Raw genomic sequence first — 13,445 nt, forward strand, 5'->3', positions numbered from 1 at the left:
TTAGTGGTTGCAATTTTGCCTTTAGCTATACCTTCATAGCAACGGAATCCACCCATTCAGAAAGAAAAGAAGTATGAAGGGGAAGAATGAGTTTTTTGGGGAAGGGGTGCCGTTGTAGTGAGCTCTGCTCTGCCTTAGTCTTTCTTAGAGGCTAATCATTAGCAGCCGCAAGTGCAATGGATATGGGTGTAGATTCTCTGGTCTCAGAATCCAATGGCTGCCGCATGGTACCCTTGACTACTTCTGTCTGCCCCAGAATTTTCTGACTCTTCAGCTGAGGTCATCAGTCAAATACTCCAGCAGAGAAAGTCCCAACTGGCTACAGACTCACCTCAACCTGAGTAAGAGGTGCCTAGGAGTTCCAACGCATAGCATCTTGGGTCTGACATTAGTTGTTGTGTTACCATAAACTTAAATACAATACTAGTGTATCTGGGTTGAGACTTTGCCCCTTATGAGGCCCCTGAATCTCCACCTGCCCATAACCTGCCTTCTTGGTCCAGTCCAGGATCCCCAAAAAGTGGTTCTCAGAACAGCCTTAAATGAAATTTGCAAGGAAAAAAAAAGGGATTCCATGGTCCCAACAGTTCCAGAGACACTGCACATCCTCTCCCCTTCTGAAGATGCTAACGTGTATAAGTCTTGTAACACCAAGAAGAAAGAAAGAAAAAAAAGCACTTAGATTAAACTCACATTTTCCCAGTTTATTTGCTCATATACTCTCCCTCCTTTTAGGGAAAATTGTAATTTGCTGGATTGTAAGGCACACGGGAAACACTCAATAGATATTGGTTGCTACTGGCTGTTGAAGATCTGCTGTGAACCCTAAAGCTTTCAGGAATAGGAGTTCTGGAAGCTATCCCCAATGACTCTGCCCATCACAGCTGGTCCCCACATCTATGAGTGTCTGTGGACACCCGCCCAGCAGCAGCTCTTCAAGGAACACCCTTAAGTGCCAGCACTGGGTGGGGTGTTGCAGCCAGACATAGCAGGCATGAAGCAAGCTTGAGGCAATACCTTAAAAGGGGTAGTTTCCATGAACATCACTCAGACCCCAGATCCCAGACGCCTACACAGGCATCTGCATCTATTTTTCCACTCTGCTTTCTCCTTCCGGCCCGAACTGGGGTCTGGGGATTCCCATCTGGGCTCTGCTGCTAATGGGTTGTGTGACCTTAGGGCAGTCACTTAACCTTGGGGTCCTGTCTCCTCAGCTGTAAAATGAAGGGGTTGCATTGGCTGGTCCCAATGGGCCTGCCGGCTCTGCCAGTCTGTGAATTTTGCAAGCTCAAAATTGTGTGTTCCCTCTCCATGCCTCAATGCCCTCATCTTGCAAACAATAGGAGTATGAGCCTCCAAAAAATGGGGTGGTCCGTAGCATGGATGGATGCAGGACAGCTTAAGCTGGAGTTCCAGTTCTTGTCTGCACTTGCACCTTGCTTCAATCCAAAGTCGAAGTCTGCTTATTGTCAAACATCTGGAAGAAGCACACATGAACAAAATCAAAGATCCAAGTGAGAAGCTGGCCACAGGGAAGTTGACGCCTTCAGCAGCTGGTATAAAGTGAAGAATCAAGAGGCCGCCAAGAAAAGTGAAGGAGCGAGGTCTGGTTTGAATCCTGGCGCCAGCCACTTAACCTCACTTGATCTCCATTTCTTCATCATTAACTCCTAGCTCACTGGGTTATCCTGAGGATTTAAAGAGAAGCAAAGCAGCGGAGGCAGACGATCTGGGTTAGAGCCCTGCTCGGCTATTCACTCACCGTGACCTTGAGTAAATTCTTTAACCAGCCTGGGCCTGTGTTTCCCTTTTTAGAGTTTTGTGAGGATCAAAGAGATAATACAAAGTCCCTTGCGTGTTTTAAGCATCCAGTAAATATTATGAGAGCAATTACTAGCAATATTACTGCAGTCATCTATTTGCTACTACTGATATTGTTGGTTGTAGTAAACGATCAGTAAATATTGGTTCACCCCACCCAGCTTTATTCCGTTCTATACTTTCCCAACTTCCTACAGAGTTGGACATCGTTGTTCAGTGTTTTGTTTATAAGAGAAGTTTGGCCAGATGCAAAAGGCAAGTCTTGACGTTAACAAAACAAAATAAAAACATAACCTGATTTCTGGAGTCATTTAAAAGTTTCTTTTCTAAACAAACTCATTTCTGGAATCATCTTTCGTCCCATGTAACTTGGTATTTATTTGCCTGTGTGTTTTAGTCTCAGCAGGAAAACCAGGGAGGTGGAGGTAAAGTCAAGGAACTTCCTCTCTGCCTCTGTCTAAGCCCAGAGGCACAGAGGGCTGGGCCTCCTGGGTGCGCAGGCAGAGGGGCCCCAACTCCAGGGTGGAGAGGAGGTGGGAGGCTACATCCTCTTCTGCCCCAGCGAGCAGGTGTGCCCCGCCCATGTCTCTCAGCAAAGCCCTGCCAAGTGACAATTGACACATTGTGTGGAAATAAGAGCAGTGGCAGTCGCTGCTGTTTCTAATGGCAGCGTGGGTAGGGGGGGCGGGCCAGGCCCGGCAGAGTGACAGCTGTGGTACCCAACATTGTCAGCACAGAGTTCCCGGTGCCGGCCCACATTTGTGCACCCTGTCACCGCAGGGTGACAAGCCCAAACACAGCGGGCCTCCCTTTCTTATGCTAATGCTCCGTGATGACAGCTTCACCGGGGGTGACAGCCACCAGTGGCGGCCTCCACCTCCACTACTGGGTTTCCCACTCCAGACCCCAGTCCTGGATTCAGGATGGAGTCAGCTCGGGACAGACCCCTTCCGCCAGCCATGAAGGTCTCAGGCTCACAAGTAGCTGACCCTCTGCAGCCTGGATCTTGATTTGTCTCCACCCACAAGGCCATCTTGCCACTCTCCACTCTGTCTTCATCTCCTGCCCCCTTGCTGTCTAACTACCCTAACCTCAACCATCTTCTTTTTGTTCTTAAACACACCAAAACCTTCCTCGTTTCTGGCCTTTCTCCTGGCCGTTCCTTCTGCCTGGAGACCTGGGACCCTTGCTCCTTCCTTAGTTGATTCATCCTTGTCCTTCAGGACTCTGCTTAATGTTACCTCCTTCCCTGACCTCCCTAGCCCGTATCAATAGCCCTTCATTCTCTCCTTCACATCACTCTGCTTATTTCCTGGATAATATTCATTTCAGTCTTCAGTTTTCTTGTCTGTTAATGCATTCACTTGCTGATCTGCCTCTTCCACTAGAATATCATCTCCTTAAAGACAGGGGTCTGTCTGGCTTGTTCACAGTTCCATGCCAGAGTCGAGTCCCAATGCCTGGGACAGAGTAGCTACTCAATGAGCACAAGTTGAATGAATCAATAAATGAAGCTCTGCACAGATGAAATTGCTCCTATCCATAACTGAAGATCACCAAGTAACGCTTTTCAAATGGGGAGCCATGACCTCAAGGGTACACACACACCATCTTAGAAAAGTCCCCCAAGTAATTCTACTGAGCTTCTGCAAGAGCAGATAAACTTTTCTGCCAGTGACTGTTCTTGCACTGGCCCCTTTTGCTTTCCTAAATCTTCTCTGTCTGATCCTTTAGTCCTATTCTCTGCCAACTCAGGAGACAGCTGGTTAAATGTTTAATATTTACTCCCCCAACCTGTTCAAGCCTGAGGGCTATGAGTAAAAATCTTGTTTTCTTTCTGAAAACTTGCAAGGATCCCTCTTTATCTTTTGAAGTTTGGGAATTTCACAAGGCACTTCAAGTGTATGTCTTTTTTCCTTAGTTCTGCCTGAGGCTTAGTGAACTCTTTCCATCTGAAGACTAGACCAGCATATGCTCCAATTCACAGTTTTCGTCTATTATTTGATTATTATTTCTCTCCCATCCATTTTCTGTTGTCCTTTTGGCTCTCCTGCTAATTACTTATGAAGACCCCTGGATCCATTCTCTAAGTCTCTTACCGTTTCATCCTTGAATCTCCTTTTAAAATTCTCTTATGCATTTTTGTATTTGTTTTTGCACTTATTTGTAAGATGTTTCTTCTAAGTAGTCTTTCCAAACAGTAATTCAGATGTCAGGAGTGACTCTCCACTTTTTCAAATCTTCCATTGAATTTTTAAATTTTGAAACAATTTTCCCCTACAAAGTCTTTCTCTCTCTTCAGTGGCATCTCTTTGAGAGAGAATGTTCCTTGCCTACTCAAGTTTTGGTTTTTTCCCCTGCTTATTCCAATTCTTCTGCCTCATAAGAGCCACCTCTTCCAATTCTCTCAAATTTCTGTCTTTGAGACTCTCTGTTTTAATTTTATTTTTTTTCTCAATTAAAATTTTAATATAGTATACATAGGTATAACCCACATAAGTATTTAAGTCTTCAATGCTTTTTAACGATGTAAATAATCTTGAACCAAAAAGTTTAATTGATTTTGATATACTCATTTACTCAAGAAATATTCCTGAGTACCTGTTGTGTGCCAGGCCCTGATTATTATGGATTATGGAGAACAGCAGAGAATGAGACAAAGCCATTGCTTTTCAAGACATTCCAGCTGGGGAGGCAGATAATAAAAAGTTAACAACTTAAAATAGAAAATAATTTCAGGTGGTGAAAAATGCAATGAAGAAAACAAAGCTGGGAAGGGAAAGCTAATGCCAGGGGTTGAAATTTTAGACGTGGGAGTTGGGAGGCCTCCTTGGGGAGGGCGTATGGAATCAGAAGCCTGAATTGATCTAATTCTTTGTGCCATTTCTTCCAGGAAGGCCAGAGACTCAATGTGCACATAGACTCATGGTGGCCCGTTAAGACATGACATAGGTTCCCAGTAGGTGTCAAAAATAGCAAGACCCTTGTCATTCATGAAAGACATTACCCCTCTAAATAGATTCATCCTAAGTTCAGTTCAAAATGCTTATTGCAGTTATAATAATAACCCTTTATTGAATATTGACTATCTAATCTTAACCATGTTCCAAGGACTGTGTATATTATATAGCATACTTTTCTCGTTGAACACTTGCGATAACACAATGACCTGATGACTTTACATATGAGGAATCTGAAGCCTAGAAATGCAAATCTCATTGTCAACGTGGTTAGTTAGTAGTACAACCAAGGTTCAAATCCTGGTTTTCCTTTTTCCAAAATTCATGCTCTTGACTATGAGGTAAATATGCTAGGCCTGGGTATATAAAAATAAATGCACAGGGAATTTCCTGGTGGTCCTCTTTCACTACAGTGGCCTCGGGTTCCATCCCTGGTTGGGGAACTAAGATCCCACAAGCCTCTCTGCATGGCCAAAATAAAGAAATAAAAAATAAATTAATACATTTTCCCTGCTTTGAGGAAGCTCATTGTATTATGTAATAATAGATAGATAGATAGAAAATGATTACACCATGTGGTGAATGCTGGTATTCAGAAAAGCATAGAACATAATGGGAGACCAGATGAGGGTCATATAACCTAACTGACAGGAGGGTACACAAAGAAAGCTTTTAGAAAAGAGGGGATTCTTGAACTTGAACCCAAAAGATGTGGAGGTAACCAAGAGAAAAAAAGAAAGAAGGGTATTCCTGGTAAAGAATCGAGCATAAACAAAGATACTGAGGTATGAATATTATGGAGTACCCAGAGAACTCTGAGAAGTTCAGAATTGCTGGAGCATGAAAAATGAGGCAAACCTAAGCAAGAGGTAGTATAGTTTGAAGATGTGTGATCATGGAGTGTTGCATCCCATGTTAAGAAGCTTGGAATTTGTTCTGTAAAAAATAAACAGCTGAATGCTTTCAAACAAACATCCAGGTAAAACTTATTTTAGGTAAAATGCTCTGATGACCATTTTGAGGGTGAGTTTGATGCAGAAGGATAGGACTGGGGTCAGGAAGAACAGTTACGAAAGCACTGTAGTGGTCCAGGGAAGAGATGATGATGGGCTCCTCTAAGGTAATGGTGATAAGGATGGAGAAGAAGAGGAAGATTGAAGAGATGTTGAGGAAAAATCGTCAGCATGTGGTGCCTGATTGGAAGTTGAAATGGAATGAAAGGGAAAATCAGTATGATCCTCAGATTTTGGCTCAAGTGACCAGTAAATATTGGTTTCATCAGCTGATGTGGAGAACCGAAGAGGAGGAGTAGCACGAGAGGGGAGGTTGGGCAGAGTGTGATGCAATGGTGCATTTGTGGTGCATTTGAGACACCAGCTGGCATGTGTTGGCTGTCTGCAGCTCACCACAGAAATCTGTGCTGGAGATAGGGATATGGGACTCTCAGCAACTCACTGGATGTTAAAACAATAAGAATGGATGAGACCATCCAGGGAGCAGCTAGTAGAACAGTGGTGGGAAAACAAAATAGAATAGGGAGGGCATAATATTTAAGAATATTCAAGCAATACAACTTATGTTTTATAAAACAAGTTACAGAAACTGTGGCTAACAAGATCTCCTTCGCTGGTGGGACTAGAGAGAAAATGGTATGAGAAAGATGGTTATGAAAGAAAGGAAGCAAGTGAATAAGTAACAACAGTGAGAACCGGTGGGTGGAAGGAGAAAAGTCATGGGTCCAGGAAAGATCTATGGAGAAGAGATGACCAGAAAGTGGACAGGGGTTGGTTGCTGGGCCTTCCAGGGGTGTTTCCATTTTAAAGATGAGTATTGTCTCCATTCAAATCACGTCAGTTCAAGTATCCGATAAAGACAAGATTAGGATCACTGAAGTGATGCTACAGGGGCTTTGTTACTGCTCTTACTGGAAAGTCAGCTTTACCTATCCCTGCGCTGTAATCCAGTAACCAAAGTCACAGGGTCATAGAGCTCCTGGGAAATCTAGATCAAAAGACAAGGAACAAAGTTAACTTTGTAACTCAAATTTGTCCTGTTGCTTTCCGGTTCCTTAGGAAGCTACATGGACAAAGGCATGGATACATCTGAATTTAGTTGTCTTTTTCCTTCCATTGGAAATTTCATCTAGGCATCTGAAAGCTGTGGAGTGCACAGTATTCCACGGAGATGGTATCTTTTTTGGTGCTATAATTGGAATCCAGTACTTCTTTTTGACTTGGTAAACTTTTAGTGGCAAAAATAGCATTAATATGACAGGTTAGATGGGAGTTTTACTGAAAGATCAGTGATGAGGACTGGATCAGAAAGAGAAATAATCTTCATTCCACATGGCAACCTAATGACAGGTGAGGACAGATGGTGACAATCCTCAGCCTGGAATTCTGCTTGAATCAATCAATCAATCAGCAACTATTTACTGATCTCCTATTCTGGCTAAGAACACAGACCTTGGAGTCAGATGCCTGAGTTCAAAACCCAGTTTTTCTGTGTACTACTGACTTATCTTTGGGAGAATTCCAAAACCTCTCTGAGCCTCAATGTCTTCCTTTAATGAATGAGGAAAATGATTGTATTTGACCCAGTGGGTTGTTGTGGGGACTGGTTGAGATGTAGAGACTCAGTAAGTGTTAGCTATGACTGTTGTCATTGTTTTTGTTGTGGTTGTTATTGTTGCTACGATCATTATCACTTCTGGGTTATCCTATAGGCTTTCTTTCTTTCCAGGATGATTTTATGGTGTTTCCCAGAAATGCGTAAGGTGAGTTTCAAAGAAATGTCCGAAGTGGTGCCCTGGGCCTGTTAAGTCTATCCTAGATACTCATTGTTTATAGGTTTATGAGCTCTCAGGGGAGCCCGTGGGGAAAAAAGGAAAGAAAACAATGATGGGCAGGGAAGTGAGGTGAGGAGACCTGCAGGATGAGGCAGGGAAGCGGGGAGCTTATTGTGGGAAAAGGAGATACCGTCGTCTTGCAGCAATTTTTGCAAGATTCATTCATTCACTTAACAAATATTTATAGAATGCCTACTATGTGCCAGACATTCTTCTAGGTGCTGTGGATACCATAATTACTAAGAAATACAAAGTCACAACCTTCAGGAATCTTGTATTCTATGGGGGAAGGAGAGGGAAAGATAATAATATATCGTCCAATACCTAGTTTCAGTTAATGGTAAATGCTATGAAGAAGACAATACTGGTTGAGTTGCTAGTGACTGGCTTAGGTAGTGTGAGAGGACTTTGGGTCATGTGGTCAGGAAGGGCATTTTTGATTGCTAAAGAGAGGCCTGTCTTGTTTGGGGGATAGTTCTTACCCAACATGGAAGTTTCATTCCATGTGGTGGATCTCCTACTAGCCTATTCCCTCACCCACCTCTTCATCAGCTCCTCTCCTCCCCATAGGAGGTGGACAACCTTTTCTGCAGGGAAATTTGGGAGCAAGACTTGGGTGTGCATAGCTCAGCTAATTTCCTCACCTCTTTAGGGCAGAATGAAGTGCCTTCAAAGAACATATATTCCACTCTGCTTCTTTGTGCTTTAAGTTTTACGAGGGCAGAACCCCCATGTTCTCTTTCCAATCCCAGGGTTCAGTAGTAGGAAGCCCTCATGCCTTCATATACCAGCCCTCATGCTCAGAGGCAGTGATTCTGAAGGTGCAGCCCATGGACCAGCGGCATCAACCTCACCTGGGCACTCATTAGAAATGCAAATTCTTAGGCCCCAGCCCAGATGACCTGAATCAGAAGCTCTGGGGGTGGGGCCCAGCCATCTGTGTTTGAACAATTGCTCCGGGTGATCCTGATGAGAGTTCAAATTTGGAACCGCTCCTCAAGAGCAGTTTGACTTTCTGTAACACGTGGTGCTCTGGTGTTGAGAAGGTTTGCAATTCAAATCGGCAGGTCAGCAACCAAGAGCCTAGATCAGCAGCCAAGAGCCTGAACTTGAATGTCAAAAGTGCCCCTGTTCTTTTGTCTATCTCAGCATTTCCCAGCCTCAGCACTAACGACATTTGGGGCTGGTTAATTCTTTGTTTCGGTGGCTGGTTTTGTGCATTGTAGGATGTTAAACAACATCTCTTGCTTTTACTTCCTAGATGACAATAGCACCTCTATCTACCCCCAGTTGTGACAATCATACTGTCTCTAGACAGCACCAAATATCCCCTTGGATGCAAAATCATCCCTGGTGGAGGACCACTGGTCTACCTACATTAGTTAAAGAGTATAGCTTATTGACTATTCTTAATGATCACTAAGTAAATGGTCTTCCTTAAAGAAAGAACAATAGCCACCTCTAAATTTGTTGGGTGGATTCAATGTAAACATCGGAAAATCTTTAGAACCATATGTGTCTTATCAAAGTCGTCATGTGAGTTTGGTATTATTATTATTATTTCAGTTATTATTGTAATTGAATAATACACAGACCATGAAAGGTCTATTACAAGTAAGTTTTTGTTAACATTATCATTTACTCGAATTATTAGTCTCTTTATCTCATGAAATGTCTATACAGAAGTCAGTTGTTGTTAATTTATTGTCACTCTCTTCATTTTGTGAAAGACCTGAAGTTGCCTTTATTTTATACGTGGCACTCCTAGATCTTCTCCCTATTAGGGGAAAGGATCATAAAGACCTTATCAGTTTTGCTTTAACTCATATTCCTTCCACTTAGAAAGATGTAGCGAACATGTTATTAAACTCCCTGTCTATTTTCCTCACTCTCCTTAAGGGATGCTCAGGCACATCTGGATAGCCTCTTTTCTCCACCCTCCAAATCTTAGCAACTTACTCCACACTACCTGCTTTTATAAAGAAAAGCAGGTTCTTTCCTTCCCCCTACCCCATCCCATGAACATTGTGATCCACATATGAATAGAGAGACTCTTTTCAAATAAACTCCTCAGAGTGTGCCAGGATCGACAGCTGCTACCCACGTCCTTAACTCTGTAACAGCAAACATCTGAATCAAGAGGAAAAAAGTCAGTAAACCATCCGGATGTTTCGTTGATGTTTCGCCACGCATTAGAAGTTGTGCAACATCTGGATGACAACCTAGGATTTTGGCTTTCTATTGGACTGCTTGGGTATTGTGTAGACACAGGCTTTATCTTAACCTGGCCATAATTTACGAGTTCAGAATTTCAAATTCAACCCAAATCCTTTGGAGCCTGAATCCACTCACCCCTGGCAAAATGTGAGTATGTGTTTTTAAAGCAATAAGACTTGGAAAGTTTATTAAAAAGTCTTAAAAGGCATTTGGACATCAAATAACTCTCAAAACCCAATGTTTTTGTGATTTAAATGAATCAGAAACATATGGATTAAATTCTCTTTAAATAGCTCACAAGATTAAAAATCAAGGGAAAAAAGTGCTCAGGGCCAAATATGTTTTGGGTTTTCCAGGACCAAGTATGGTTGAAACTGAGCTAGAGTCATGAATAGCACCCACACTGCTGCTGGGGTACCCCCTCCTCAAATTGGTTTAAGGACTAGCGTTTTATTCACAGAGCATTTGCTCTCACTCGGCCAAGCAACCGCACAGACCACCAAAAACAACCATAATAGCAAACATCAACAATTAAAATGTCTGCTAATTTGCAGTTAGCCAAAAACAAACAACACACTTCAAAGTCAAACTAAAGATGTCTCTTTCTAAAGTTCCGCTGCAGAATCTGAAAGTGATTAAAAGAGAAATTACATCTGAGAAAGGAGCTGCTTCAAGCATTATTTAAAAGTGGGCAGAGATGGGGCTTCTAACAGCCAAGCCATCTCAGGCAGCAACCCAGCTCTGGGCTTGTCACCCTTGGGCTCAGATATCAACCTAAATTCAGCTCCGAGGGGTCTAAGCTAAGCCAGAGAAGACCAACCTGGCAGACGTGGTGCGGATGAGCTTGGGAGCTTAGTTCTCCACTGGAGGAGGGGGTGGGTTCTTTATTTGGTTTCTGCTACACCTACAGCTCTCTTCTCTTGCCGACCAAAGAGCAAAATCATTTTAATCTTGTTGATGACCAAAAGATATCTTAAAACATAAAACATATGTTTTAATCTGATTGCCTCTTTCATATCAGTTTTTGTGGGAGGGTCAAATTATTTGACCTTCCATTTCTGCTTCTTCAGATTAAAACAACAGATCCCTTTTCCTAAGTTCACCGTCTTGACTGGACCAGGGGCTGGTCCCTGGAGGCAAAGAGATCTTTGAAGGAGGGAAGGATCACAAAGTCTGTCTGACCTTGCCTTCTTTTCCTAATTGGCTATCCTGCAGAAAATTTCCACCCTACCTCCCCATCTACCTCCTGTTGCCTCCCTTCCCCAGTTATAATTTTGTAGCTTATATTTAGAAATTTTATTACAGCTAGGGGTGTAATTATTATCTCCCTTTATCAAGTTTCCCATCAGATCTCTGAAACTCGTATATGTTTCAGAAAGCCACTTATTTATTCAACAAATATTTGCTAAGCTCATACTATGTGCCAGGTACATACTTCTTTTTGTAAATCGAAGGTTTTATTGATCTATTTATTTGCCACACCACACGGCATGTGGGATCTTAATTCCCCAACCAAGGATTGAACCTGTGCCCCCTGCATTGGAAGTACAGAGTCTCAACCACTGGACTGCCAGGGAAGTTCCGCCAGGTACGTATTTATTGAAGATACATCTGTAAATAGGACAATTAACAGTAGATGAGTAAACAAATGGATATTCTAGAAGAAGGGTCAGCATGGAGGACTAGATGGAGAGCTAGTCCTTATTTTGGTATTAAAGGTGGTGAGTGAACTGAATGAGGCTGATTCAAGGCAGTTAAAAGGCAATCCGTTGATTGACATATTTTACATCAAGGTGTGAATGACTGATAGCACAACTTAATAACATAAATGTCCTTCTCCTCTTCTTAACCCTAAGGAAAATATCTTTCCTTCAAACAAACCTCCAATGGGTGATCTTCAACCAGCACTGCGGACCCTTTTTGGTAAGAAAACATCACTGTTTCTTATCTTGTGCTCTCCAAGTAGCAAAGCTGCCCCTGCCTCCTCTGCACTATTCTACTACAATTTACAGATGGTAATTCCATTCCGTCTTAGGCTTCCACTTCGTGGAGGACCTTCATTAAGAGCCATTTTAGCTAATCTTCTTTAAGTCTTCCTCTGTCTTGTTTTTTCCAGACTTGTTCAAATTTTTGTATATAGGTACAGCAGGTTATAGTATCAAAGAGGAACTTATTCTCAATTTGTTTCTGATTCCTTATGACTGAGGGCTGTGATATGTAAATTATCATGCTTGTGAAGGCCACTCAAGGTGACATGCATTGATTATGGACCACAGGGAGACATCAGCCCTAAGGATTTAACAGAAAAATAAATGATGAGCAATGAATGAAAGTCATTGGTCTCGAGGAACACATAACCCTCACTATATTATTTACTACAAATTTTCCTTTCTGTTAAAAAATTATTAAGATAGCATTTATATACAGTGAAATATACAGATGTTAAGTGTACAATCCACTAAATATCAATTGCTATGTGATATATTAATATATATGTATATATGAAATACCCATTTTGATCCAGATCATTTCCATTACCCCAGAAAAAATTCTTTCATGCCCCTTTTCAGTCAGTCTCTACACCCTCCCCCCCAAATAGGCAATCACTGTTTTGATTACGATCGTTATAGACCAGTTGTCCTGTTCTTGAACTTCATGCAAATGGAATTGTATGGTAGGTATTTTTTATGTCTGGCTTCTTTTGTTAAAAATACTATTTTTGAGATTCTTTTACCCTCCCTGTATTTTGTGTTTGTTCAACACCTAACAACATGATAAAGAAGAATGTGAAAAGTAAATCAAGAACGAAATCTAAGCTCATTGGGAGCCTCGAAGACAAAGCATGATACCAATTTGGTAAACATCCAGAGGAAGATTTAGAAAAACTTGGTCAAGGGGGTGATGCTTCTCATTTTTATCTCCATGAATCAGAACTTGTAGAAGTAGCTGTAGTATTAATGTGCCATCACAGTATCTATAATGCTGTGACCTTGGGTGTATTTTAAAAACTCCAAAGATACTTCTAAATAATATAACCCAGGTTGAGAACCACTGCCCTATAATGAGTGTGAGAGAGGCAATATGAATTTACTGTTCTTTCAGCGAATTGCAATTTCTGCCTGCTTCTTTATTCTTTATGAATATCTCACTGTAATTTTAGTATTTATAATTCATATTTTTATACACTATATCCTTTAAAAGTAAGCCAACAATTCTATTTTCTGAAGAAGCAGTGATCTGTTTCAATGATGAAGGAAAAATGGGCTGTGTTGGCTACTCCACTGAGGACAATTCCTAAAGGTATGTTGAAAGTAATTTTGACTTTATATGATTTTTCACTGCATTAGTCAGAAGGCTATGCTGTGATAATAAATTAATTTTAGAATGATAAAGATGTACTTCTTATTCAGATTGCAAGTCCAATAGAGATCTCTACACATTGCTCAGATTCTCAGGCTGACAGCTTCCAGTATCTGGATTGGCTGGTCTCTGAGGTCACCAAAGAAGGGTATGATAAAACAGAATGCCTTTAAGGACCAGACCTGGGAGTGGCTTACATCAGCTCTCAAACTTTGCTGCACCTTAGAATCATCAAGGAA

The sequence above is a fragment of the Balaenoptera acutorostrata genome, chromosome 15, assembly GCF_949987535.1.
Source record: "Balaenoptera acutorostrata chromosome 15, mBalAcu1.1, whole genome shotgun sequence".
Lineage (NCBI taxonomy): Eukaryota > Metazoa > Chordata > Mammalia > Artiodactyla > Balaenopteridae > Balaenoptera > Balaenoptera acutorostrata.